Source organism: Crocuta crocuta, unplaced genomic scaffold, assembly GCF_008692635.1.
Source record: "Crocuta crocuta isolate KB4526 unplaced genomic scaffold, BGI_CrCroc_1.0 scaffold59, whole genome shotgun sequence".
NCBI classification, from domain to species: Eukaryota; Metazoa; Chordata; class Mammalia; order Carnivora; family Hyaenidae; genus Crocuta; species Crocuta crocuta.
Window position 1 is genome coordinate 2,615,907 of NW_027551578.1, and position 13,463 is coordinate 2,629,369.

Genomic DNA, 13,463 nt, shown 5'->3' on the forward strand with positions numbered 1-13,463 from the left:
AGGTAAAATAATAAATGAATTGATTAATGTCTTAAAGATGTTTAAAACTGAAGCCCTTAAATAAAATATTGAAAGAAAAGTTAAGCTTATTTTTTGGTCATATTGAGAAATATTTAATCAAATGGTTGGCCTAAACAGGAAACCTAATATAGACCCGCTTAATATGGAGATTTATTATTTCTTTAAAAAAAATTTTTTTAATGCTTTGTTTATTTTTGAGAGAGACAGACTGTAATTGGGGGAGGGTCAGAGAGAGAGAGGGAGACACAGAATCCGAAGGAGGCTCCAGGCTCTGACCTTTCGGCACAGAGCCAAACGTAGGACTCGAACTCACAAGCCGTGAGATCGTGACCTGAGCCGAAGGTGGACACTTAACCGACTGAGCCACCCAGGTGGCCCCAAGATTTCTTATTTCTCAAAATAAGTCCAGAGGCAGGAGGGTTTCAGGAAGGATATCTCTTCACGTCTCATTGACCTAAACTGGGTAACATTCTTATCTAAATCTTATCTAAATTAGTTAGTGGGAAGGAACATGTTATCACCTTAGTAGACCAAAATACATTTTTCTGAGGGAAGAAGGGCAAATAAAATAAACTGAATTAGGGCATTATCATCATTGGAGAAGGGGAAAATGGCCTTCAAGTTGCCAGTCAACAGTATTTACTACACGTGGATTGGTGCCATTGCTGTTGCTCCATTTCCACGCTGCGTATTGTACTGATACAGTAGGCGTTAGGCCAGGATAGTAGAGGATCTCTAAATCTATCCTGAATGGTTTTCAGTTTCAAAGTAGGCGCTTTGATAGCATCAAATGTTGGAATGTTTTTCATCTTTATTATAAAAAACAAGTGGTTCTAGGTTACATGGCAGGTTACCGACAGAATTCTGAAATAAAATTGGATTATTTCCTTCATAAGTAATTTCCCCATGTACGAAATCATTGGTTTTCAGAATCCACATTGCAGAGCCACAGGGCTTTTTGAGGGTGCCTCAAAGAAAGGTACTACGTAAATGAGTGATTGGCAGAATAGATTTAAAAACTTGATTCAAACTCTTTGCTGTGTACAAAGATTCACTTTGGATTCAGGCACAAATAGATTAAAAGAACAGAAAAAGATACTCCATGCAAATAGTAACCAAAAGAGAACCACACACAACACAGACTTTAAGGCAAATATTTTTGTTTCTGTTGGAGATGAGAACAATATGTAATGGTAAGTGGCTCATTCCATTGAGATTATATGGCGATTATAAACACACACACACACACACACACATTAACCACAGATCCTCAAAATACACGAAGCAACATCTGATAGAACTGAAAGGAGAAATAGACAATTCAACCTGGAGTCGTTGGCAACTTCCATATCCCACTTTCAATAATGGATAGAAGACAAAGACACGAGTAAGGAAGTTGAGGACGTGGACAACATGATAGACCAAAAAGACCCACATAGAGCACTGCACCCAGCAACAACAGGAGATACATTTTTCTCAAATGCGTGTGGAACATCATCCATAGAAATGTTAGGTCACAAAACAAATCTCAATACATTTAAAAAAACTGACCATACAAAGTATGTTCTATGACCACAAATGGAATGGATTTAGAAATTAGTAACAGAATTAAATGAGGAAAATTCACAAATAGGTGGAAATCAAGGAACATACTCCTGAATAACCAGTGGGTCAAAGATGAAATCAGAGGGACATTAAAAATCGTGCTACTGGAATGAAAAACACAAAACACAGCGTATGGGATGCAATGAAGGCAGTAACCAGAGGGAATTTCTTTATAGCTTTAAATCCCTACATTTAAAAAGAAGGAAGTCAAATCAGTAACCTAAACATCTATCTGCCTTTAAGAAACTGGAAAAAGAATAGTAAACTACAAAATAGTGAAAAGAAAGGAAATAAATAGTAGAGTGGAAAAAATGAAATAGAAAATAGTATCAGACCAAAAGATGGTTCTTTGAAATGATCAACCAAATTAACAGAACGGGCATGGGGATTGTGGGTGACTGCTAACAAGAACGGGGCACATTGTTGAGGTGATAGAAATGTTCTAGAATTAGTGGGAACGGTTGCACAACTGTGTGAAAATACTAATGCCCACTGATTGGTACACTCTAAGATGGTGAAATTTATGTTTTGTGAATTGTATCTTTGTAATCATTTTTAAATGCCTTTTAAAAAGTGGATTGATTGTTGAAATTTTGCTAGAAATTGCCTGTGAAACTGGGCAAGATATTTTGCTTGTGGGAAGATTTTTTTTTAAACCTATTTGTTCAGTTTCTTTAATTATTTAGGCCTATTCAAACTTTCTATTATTTTTTCGTGGTAAGTTTTGATAAGTTATATTTTTCTCAGGATTATTAGTGCATTTTGTCTCTTTTCAAAGTTTTGATACAAAGTGATACTAGTATTACTACATTTATATCTTGACTATATCTGTATCCATAATATATATTTGTGTTACCTCTCTGTATATACATTTTTTGACTCGATTTTGCCAGGTACATTTCCATTATGTTAGTCTTCAAACATTTTGCTTTATTTGGCTTTTTTCTTTTAATTTTTCTTTTTCTTTCTTTTTCTTTTTTTGAAATTCCAGCATGGTTAACATACAGTGTTGTATTAGTTTCAGGTATACTGAATTCAACAATTCTGTACATTACTCAGTGCTCATCAGGGTAAGTGTACTATTTTTTAAAGTTTATTTATTTTGAGAGAGAGTGGGGGAGGGGCAGAGAGAGTGGGGCTCCAACTCCTGAACTGTGAGATCATGGCCTGAGCTGAAGTTGGACACTTAACCGACTGAGCCACCCACATGCCCCAGTTAAGTGTAATCTTCATTCTCTTCATGCATTTCACCCATCCCCTCTGCCCATCTCTCCTCTGGTAATCATCAACTTGTCTATAGGGAAGAGTCTGTGTTTTTTTGGTTTGTCTATTTTTTCTTTGTTCATTTGTTTCTTAAATTCCATATATGAGTAAATACACCACTTCTTTATCCATTCACCTATATTACTAGACATTCGGGCTGCTTCCACACTCTGGCTGTTGTAAATAATGCTGCAGTAAGCATAGGGGCATATAACTTTTCAAATTAGCATTTTTGTATGCTTTGGGCAAATACCAAGTAGCAGAATTACTGGATTATATGTTAATTCTGTTTTTAATTTTTTGAGAAACCTCCATGCTGTCTTCTGCAATGGCTGTACCAGTTTGCATTCCCACCAACAGTATGTGAGGATTCCTTTTTCTGCACATCCTTGTCAACACTTGTTTCTTGTGGTTTTGATTTTAGCCATTCTGACAGGTGTGAGGTGATATCTCATTGTGGTTTTGATTTGCATTTCCCTGGTGTTTGAATGATGTTGAGCATCTTTTCATGTGTCTGTTGGCCATCTGGATGTCTTTGGAGAAGGGTCTGTTCATGTCTTCTGCCCATTTTTTAATTAGATGGGGTTTTTTTGGTATTGAGTTGTATGAGTCCTTTATATATTTTTAGATACCCGTTATCAGATCCATCAATTACAAATATCTTCTCTCATTCAGTAGGTTGTCTTTTATTTTTGTTGATTGTGTCCTTTGCTGTGCATAAGCCTTTTATTTTGCTGTAGTCCCGATAGTTTATTTTGCTTTTGTTTCCCTTGCCTTAGAGAAATCACTGCCTTTGCTCTCTTCTAGGGTTACCATGGTAAATTTTAGTTTAATCAATTTTGAGTTTATTTTTTGTGTATAGTGTAAAAACATTGGTACAGTGTCATTCTTCTGCATGTGGCTGTCCAGTTGTCCCAGCACCGTTTGTTGAAGATTGCCTTTATTTTTTCTAGTCTGTTTTCTAGTTCATTGATATACACTTTTATCATTTATTTTCTTCTACTTTTCTTTGGGTTATATTCTAATATTCTTAATGATCATATTTTTTTACATTAAAAAAATGCTTGTTCATTTTTGAGAGAGAGAGAGATTGAGAGAAAACACAAGAGAGCAAGCAGGGCAGAGAGTGTAGGAGAGAGAATCCCAAGCAGGGATTGTCAGTGCAGAGCCTGATGTGGGGCTTGAACTCAGGAACCATGAGAACATGACCTGAGCCAAGGTCGGAAGCTCAACCAGCTGAGCCACCCAGATGCCTCAATATTTTTTACATTTTAAATTTTTTTTTAGATTTTTTTTCTCTGGGTCTTGAACATTGATTTTATAATTTGTTTCAATAAATGCTTCTGGATTACATAGTAGTAAGATATGGTGCTGACTAGTCTCCTTTCTGTATAGCCCTGGATTGATCCACTTGATTTCCTATTTTTAGAGGTCTAAGGGTCCCCCCTACACCTCCTCCCCAATTTGGGAATTAGTAGGTGCCTGATTAACTTCTGTTGGCTGACTTTTATTGTTTTCCTCCCCAATTCAGCTGTTAACTCTGTGGCTTCTCAGTATCCTCTTTCAATCTTCTTTCCAAAAGAAGTCTGTTCAGGAAAAGTACCATTGAATTGTTATGGAAGTACTGTAGTTTTTGAAGAAACGCTTTGATTCTGTCTTCAAGTGCACGGTTTGTTGCATCCAGAATTACAGAGGTGTTTTTGGCAACTGTTGCTGCTGCCCAGGGCAGTATTCATTGCTGCTAAGCCAGAGATAGTTGGTCTTCCAGATCATTCAGTAAGCCTCTGTCAATTCCTAATTTGGGAACTCTACAAACAACGAATAGGGTCTTAATTTCATTAGCATTGGTAAGGTTTTCAGTATCACTGTTCAGCACCCTCTTACTCTGTGCTCTGGGGATCCCAGAGGGATTATGGATTTAGAGCCACCCAGAAGTCTAGGAAGTATCTCATGGTCAACAATTTGTTCAGTATGAGAAGTGTCACATTTGCAACTTTTTAGGTGATTTGTACATTAAATTCTAACCCACAGGTTAATAGCAGCACTGATGTTTGTCTAAAAGTGCATTTATACAAATTCAGTTGATTCTTAAAGCTCTGAGGTAGGCAGGGAATGATCATATCATCTTCCAAGCATATGCTTTCCATCTGACCCTTTTCTAAATAATGTACCTAAGACCTAGAGAGGTTGGGTAAGTAACTTGCTCAAGGTTATCTACCACATGTTAGACAAAAATTTGGATTAGAAGGCAGCCATATCTAATGAAGTTTAGATTACAGCTTTTCTTCATAGCACACTACTTTCTGTGATTCTAAATATTACATGTGACCTTGAGCGAGTTTACCTTCAGCTTTAATCTTTCTGAAACTTTGTTTTCTTGTCTGTTAAATAATACCTACCTTACTTTTCTCAAATTTTTTTTTGATTGAACAACATAATCTGTGTGAAAATGCATTAAAGAGTATGAAGAACCCAGGAATATAACTTACTAAATAGACTATACTTGCAAAATTTTGCATGTAATTATAAGGAGATTCATCGACCCTCAGAAATCTCAATGAATGCTCTAAAACTAACTCCCTGAAACCCAGATTTAAAATATTTTTCACGAAAACAATCCAAAAATGTCTTCTGCATCGTACCCTGGTATAAGCATGTTTCCTCCATTGCGATAGGAGGAAGGGCAGAACTCGATTTTGTTTTATAAGTGAAATTCTGGTGTTACGTTAGAATGTTTCTCTAGTGAGAAATGTCCCTGACTTTCATGTCATTCTCAAATGGGTCTTCAACCTTAAGCTAAGAATCACTGGTCTAGATGGTGTTTCGAGATCCCATGCATCCTCAAAAGCTTTATAAGTCTATGGGTCCTAACTAGATGAAGCAATTCTCAGGGTTTATGAAGTAGCGGGATTTTCTTTTGGTCATTTGGTTTTTAATAGTAAATGAAGTTTTGTTGAATGAATGTCCCAAAGTTGTGCCCTAATAAAAGTACTTATTTGTAGAATCACACTGATATTTTGATTCAGACATTCACCTATTGTGACTGTTCCTTATGTTTATATACTTTGTTGTCTCAAGAGAAAGGTTTTTTGCTTTTGTGGAATAAAATAAATATATATAATTTTCAGTCATACTGTTTTCAAATTTAGGGTTCCTTTTTTTTATCTTTATTATCATTTGATATTTTTTCCAGCTTGAGATATAATTGACAGGCAACACTGTATGTGTAAGGTCTGCAAAGTCAATTAGGTACATTTATAAATTGCAAAATTATTACCACAATAGTATTAACCACCACCTCTGTCCCATCCCAGTTACTTTTTTTTTTTTTTGCATCCTTTACCATACATAGTTACACATCATTTCTTTTTTGTGGCAACAACACTTAAGATCTCTCTTAGCAACATTTCAGTATATGAAACAACATTCTTACCTATGCACGTTAGATCCCCAAACTTGTTACTCTTTGTGTATGTACTCTTTGAGCAATGTCTTTCTCCCCGCTTCCCAAACTCTGGCAATCACTACTTTATTCTCTTTGGGTTTTTTTATAGACTTTATATAAAGGTGATATCATATAGTATTTGTCTTTCTCTGTCTGACTTACTTAGCATAATACCCCTCAAGGTCTTTCCAACTTGTCGCAAATGGCAGGATTTCCTTTTTTCTCATGGTTGAATAATACTACATTGTGTGTGTGTGTGTGTGTGTGTGCGGGCGTGCACGTATGTATCGCATCTATATCCATACCCCCATTGATGGACACTTAGGTTGTTTCCATATTTTGGCTATTGTGAATGCCGCACTGAACATGAAAGTGCAGATATCTTCAATATCCAGTTTTCACTTCCTTTGGATATATAGCTTGAAGTGGGATTGCTAGATCATATGGTAGCTCTTTGTTTAATATTGTTAAGGACCCTCCTCATTGTTTCTGATAGTGGCCGCACCAAATTATATTCCCACCAATAATGCACTAGGATTCCCTTTTCTCCACACCCCTGCTAACACTGATTGTCTCCCGTCTTTTTGGTGGTAGCCAAACGTGTGAGGTGGTCTCTCATTGTGATTTTGATTTGTATTTCCCTGATGATAAGTGATGCTGAGCACCTTTTCATGTACCTGTTGGCCATTCATTTGTCTTCTTTAGAAAACTGTTCAGTTCCTCTGCCCATTTTATTTTTTTATTAAAAAAATTTTTTAATGTTTATTTTTGAGAGAGTGAGTGAGCAAGCAGGGGGAGGGTCAGAGAGAGGGAAATGCAGAATCCGAAGCAGGCTCTACGCTCTGAGCTAGCTGTCAGCACAGGACCTGATGCAGGGCTTGAACCCACATACCATGAGATCAAGACCTGAGCCGAAGTCGGAAGCTTAACTGACCAAGCCACCCAGGTGCACCCCCCCTGCCCATTTTAAAAGTTGTTAGTGTTTTTGCTTTTGAGTTGTATGAGTTCTTTATATATTTTGGATATTAACCCCTTATCAGATATATGATTTGCAAATATTTTCTTCCATTTGGTAGGTTGCCTTTTCATTTTGTTAATTGTTTCTTTTCCTGTACAGAAGCTTTTTAGTTTGATGTCATCCGCTTATTTATTTTAGCTTTTCTCTCTTCTCTGTGGCTTGTGCTTTTGCTGCCAAAGTGTTTATTATTTACTGGCCTGCTTTTTCTGGAAAAATCCTGTTTGCAACCCATCTCAATGATCTTTTGAATAGTACATGCAGTTGGATATGTCCAGTCACAAGTGTTGGTTTAAGAACCATGACAGAACAGGGGTGCCTGGGTGGCTCAGTCGGTTAAGCGTCGGACTTTAGCTCAGGTCATGATCTCATGGTTTGTGGATTCAAGCCCCGTGTCAGGCTCTGTGCTGACAAGTAGCTCAGAGCCTGGAGACTGTCTTCAAATTCTGTGTTTCCCTCTCTCTCTGACCCTCCCCTGCTCATGCTGTCTCCATCTCTCACTCAAAAATAAATAAGTTTAAAACAAAACAAAGAACCATGACAGAACAGAATCCAGGCAGCAGAAGAACGTGGGACTCAAAGTCCAGAACGTTTTTTCCACATTCACAATGCAAATACACGCCTCCCAAACTTCCTGTCTAATGTAATGCACACATGCAGACACGTTCCCACAGTGGTTGCTAGAGCCCTTCTTCATCCTTGTGTGTGAAGGTAAAATGGATAGAAGTCTACAGCAGCATCAAATAGGCAGAACCCCAATGCCATTGATTCTTTAGGAGTGAAGATTTGGGTCACCCACCAGGTAGAGAATCCCAATTAACTGAGGTTTTGGCTAAAGACAAAGGGACATAGGATGAGCCGTACAAGGGCATTATAAATATCAACGATCACTTCAAGAGCAGTTTCAGAAACAAGGACTTCAGTGACAGTGCCTACTGTCTCCTTACTTTTTAGAATGTGTATATTTTATATATGAATCGGTTGTGTCCCTTTTTATTCCTCTCCTTTTACCTTGTGATTTTATATAGGGTGTGTTGGTGGTGGTTAGCCTTTTTAATTTAGTTCTCAAGTTACAGGATGGCAAAGGCAGGTTGTACTAAACTAGAAGAGGCGTAACGCTCAGAGATGGAGAGTGAGTGGTAGAACTTCAATGGGGAGATGAAGGAATATGGGGGAGATGCCTTGATTGCATGGAGGATGGTTGCTTCACTTTAGATGGAAGCACGCTGTCTGGAAGTTTCAACCCAGCTAGTAGGGTGTGTGTGAGCTCCAGCTGACCAATGCAGTGACTCTGCCGGGCCTTACCTGTTGGTAGTAAACCTGCCCTCTAAACTCTCCCTCTGTGCCTAGGGGCTGGAGGCCTGGAAACCACATTTCCTTGATTCTCTTGCTAAGAGGATTTTGTTTCCAGTCTACCAATGAGAGGCACATGGACCATTTGAAAAACAAAAGAGAAATAGAAGCCATTGTTGTTCCTTCAGCATCAGAGGGCAGGCCTAAAGGCTCATTTGTGGAAGGCATACGTGAGGTTTTGCAGGGGCTTCTGCATTCTTTTAATCATCTGCTTCTGTGGGGCAGGCAGCTGAGATCATCCGCCGCGGTTTCCTGTAATTCCTGCGACTTGTGGATTTCCTGAATTTGCTGGCAGCCTTCCCTGACCTCCCTTTCACCCAGCTCTTCCAAGGTTTTGGAAGCACCTGTATTAATTCCTTTCCTGAGTGTAGTACCTAGAGTGCTTTCTGTTCTCCTGGCCAGAATGCTGACTAATAGAGACTGTTTTCGGATATGAAATACAGATGGTTCTTAATCGTAGGAAGAGATGCCTAATCTCTCTCATAAGAGGAATGCAAATTAAAACTACAGTTTATCACATTCCATTTATCAGATAGGCTAAGATTTGAGATTGATAACACCGTTGGTATGAGGAAAATAAGCACTGGTGCTGCTGTGAAAAATAGAAATTGATACTGATCTATGAAATTGATCTTGTTCTCTATGGGAGTATTGAGGTGATGTCTATCAAGTTTATTCATAGATTTATGAAATGACATGTTCAAAACTACTCAGCATTGTTTCGAATATAAAAATGTTTGAAATAGTGTTGTCTTTTGGAGAACAAGTTAAATGAATTATGGTACAACCAAGGGTGGCTAGGTGGCTCAGTCAGTTGAATGTCCAACTTTGGCTCAGGTCGTGATCTCTTGGTTGAGAGGTGAGCCCAACATTGGGCTTGTTGCTGTCAACCCGCTTCAGATCCTCTGTACCCTATCTCTCTCTGCCCGTCCCCTGCTCTCTCACTCCCTCAAAATAAATAAAACATTAAAAAATTACGGTACAACCATACGATTAAATGCTACAAAGCCATTAAGAATGAGATAGTTTTGGGGTGCCTGGGTGGCTCAGCCGGTTAAGTGTCCGACTTTGGCTCAGGTCATTTTCTCACAGTTCATGGGTTCAATCCCTGTGTCAGGCTCTGTGCTGACAGCTCAGAGCCTGGAGCCTGTTTTCGGATTCTGTATCTCTCTCTCTGACCCTCCCCTGCTCACGCTGTCTCTCTCTGACTCTTAAAAATAAATAATAAATAATAAATAAATAAAGAATGAGACAGTTTTGGGGCACCTGAGTGGCTCAAGTATCTCACTCTTGATTTCAGTTCAGGTCATGATCTCACAGTTTCACGGGTTCAAGTTCCTTGTCGAGCTCTGTGCTGATGGTGCAGAGTCTGCTTGGGATTCTCTGTCTTCTCTCTCTGCCTCTCCCCATCTTGTGCCGTCTCTGTCTCTCTCAAAATAAATAACTTTAAAAAACTTTTTAAAATGAGACAGTTTTGCATGTACTTCTATGGAAGGACATCCAAGTTATTTTAACTGGTAAGACATGCCAGTTATTTTAACTGGCAAAATGTAAATATGCCACTATTGTGGGAAAAAGTTAAAAGAATAGGTGTATATGTTTTTGTTAATGCACAGGATACCTCTTAAAAAATACAATAAAGTGACAGCAGTGCTTGCTGGGTGTTCACCTTTCTGATACGAATCTGTGTGTAGGGCTCAAAAAACTAAGTGGCACATTTATAGGCTTTCTATCATGTAAAGAGCTCAAAACCAAGGACAGTATGGGTATTATTATTTTTATCAATTTTGGCTCAGTCTTGTCAAAGGAAGATTTGAGATGTAAAAATATGTGGGTTTGTGGAAGGGAGACCAGAGAAACCAGAAGCTTAGAAGCTTTTGTTTTTAGTAAACTGTGAGAAGAGCTGCTAGAATCACATTTTGATCCTGAGTTTGATAGAATACACTGGAAGCCTTGTTTCCTTAGTGTGCACAGCTAAGTTGGTGTACACTTTTTATAGCTATGCTCCAAGCTATTTTTAAAGAATTAAAATGTTACAGTTTTACTCCACCTCCATCCCTGGAATAGCTACCAACCACAGGATTGGAATATTATTTTCTTCTGCTACATATTTTAATGTTTTTACTATATATAATATATTGATCCATAAATAATTTGCTTGGTTTACATTTATTTGTTTATTCATTTATTTTTTTCTTTTAATTTCTTTAAAACAATTTGTTTAATGTTTAGTTTACTTTAAAATTGTATGTCAACCATGTCACAGCATACATATCTTTTTGCAGCTAGGTTTTTTTAAATTCAATATTAGGGTTTTGAAATTCTCCTACAGCAATACAAATAATTCTAGTGAATTCATTGTAGCTTCTACCTGGTATTTTACTTTTCAGGATAAACCAGGTCTCCATTTCCCTTCTGCTGTGAATCTGCTGCACCCCAGCCCACTCCTTCTCATTTCTTAATGAGCTTAGCCCCTGATTTATTCTCACTCTCTCCAACAGTTAGGCCCATTTTAACCCAATGGCAAGTTGAAGATAAATGAAGATAGGGGCACCTGGGTGGTTTAGTCGGTTGAGTGTCTGACGTCAGTTCAGGTCATGGTCTCGAGGTTTGTGAGTTCGAAACCCACATGGAGAAACCCTCTGAGCTGTCTGTCAGCTCAGAGCTGCTTCGGATCAGTGTCTCCTTCTCTCTCTCTGCCCCTCCCCCACTCAAACTCTCTGTCTCTCAAAAATGAATAAACTTAAAAAAAAAAAAAGATGCCTGAAGATAACTCTTGTAATATACGCACTTCTCACATATTTAAGCTTCTTTCTTACAGTTGCATTTCCTCCACTGTACGTCTGCTGCCCACTCCATGGTTATGCCCGGGGCCTACTGTCATTCTGTCCTTATCCACTCATATTCTCAATTGTCTCCATCCCATTCTCTGCTTCACACTTGTCGTCGTCGTCGTCGTCTTCTTCTTCTTCTTCTTCTTCTTCTTCTTCTTCTTCTTCTTCTTCTTCTTCTTCTTCTTCTTCTTCTTCTTCTCTCCTTCTCCTTCTCCTTCTCCTTCTTCATCAGTTTATCCAGTTTCTAGTATCACAACTTCAACAATTCTTAGAACTCCCCTGGGACCTACAGTCCATCAATCCAGTTAACTTTCCACTGCTCATTAACTCCTTTGTAGCCTCTTTTTCTTCTACCTTAAATTTCATTGCTAATTATTACTGCTCCCTTGCATACAACGTCAGCTCTCTGGCTTCTCCCTTACTTCATCATGCTCATTGGCAAGACTAAAACCCAGATTGAATCCTTTATCTACTTCACACCTGCCTTGTTGACACGGAGGTAGTACAGGAAGAAGAGACAGCCACACCATTTGGGCTCATCTCAAGGTTATGACCATGAATTTCATATGGGTCTTATCACTGCCTGGCAATCCTACTGTTTCCTTATTCCATTTATTCTTCCTCTCTCATAGATGACCATTGTACCTTGTCCACTCTTATTTACCTCCCATATCACCTCCCTATCCTCCCACTTGCCCAATGGCTATGAAAATTGAAGTAAACAAGGGCGCCTGGCTGGCTCAATTTGTAGAGTGTGCGACTCTTGATCTCAGGGTCATGAGTTCAAGCCCCACATTGCACATGGGCCCTACTTTTAAAAAAAAATAGTGTAAATAGTGTTAAAATTTTGAAGTAAACAGAGGAGAATTTCCATAAACTCATCACATTTCACAGCCAGCACACGCATTCACCCACTCTACCTTCCTGCCTCCTGCTATCTGTGCTTTTCTCTGGGGTCAACCTTTCCTCTTGTGTACTGGGTCTTCTCTCATCTATTCAAGGACTAGTCCAGCAATTCTCAGCTCAATCCTGAAAGACCAATTTTTCCCTTTCTACTGGAACTTCCCATCAGCATACAAATGTTTTATTGTGCCTAGCTTTGCTTTTTTTTTTTTTTTTTTTTTTGAGAGAGTGCACGAGAGCCAGAGAGGGGCAGAGGAAGAGGGAGAGAGGCAAGCTACATGCTGAGCGTGGGGCTCGATCTCACGGTAAGATCAAGACCTGACCCAAAATCCAGAGTCAGATGGTTAACCAACTGAGTCACTCAGGCACCCCTTATTGTGCATATCTTAAAAAAAAATAATAATAATAACCCCTCTTTACCCCCACTTTCTGAAAAAGATGTGTATACTTTCTGAATCCAAATCCTCTCTTGAACATATTAAAACTTTTATCCCTAACGTTTTCTCAAAACTCCTCTTCTCCGGGTGTCCATTATGCTATTTAGTTCAATGTATAACGATCTGTCCTTACCTTACTCCACCTGTCAGCAGTATTTGACAGAAGTGATCATTCTCTCCTCCATACACTGTTTCACTAGCTGCTCCTCAGTCTCCTTTGCTGGGTCCTTCCCATCCCCTTAACCTTCTAACATAAACTTTCCAACATTGGACTGACTGCCCAAAGCCCAATCTTTGAATCTCTTCTCTTGCTTATATCCATCCCCTTAGTGGTTTTATGCAATCTTTTGGATTTAAATACTATCTATATGCTGACAATGGCAGCCCAGACCTCTCTTCTGAACTCCCGATGCATATGTCCAATTTCTAATTCAACATTTCCCCTTGAATGTCTAATACGCATACATGTCCAAGTTAACATGTCCAGAACATAGCTGATCTTCTCTGCTCAAACCTGCACTACATATTATCTGCTGCTTCTCAATTGATGGTAATTTTATCCTTCCGGTTGCTGAGACATACATAAC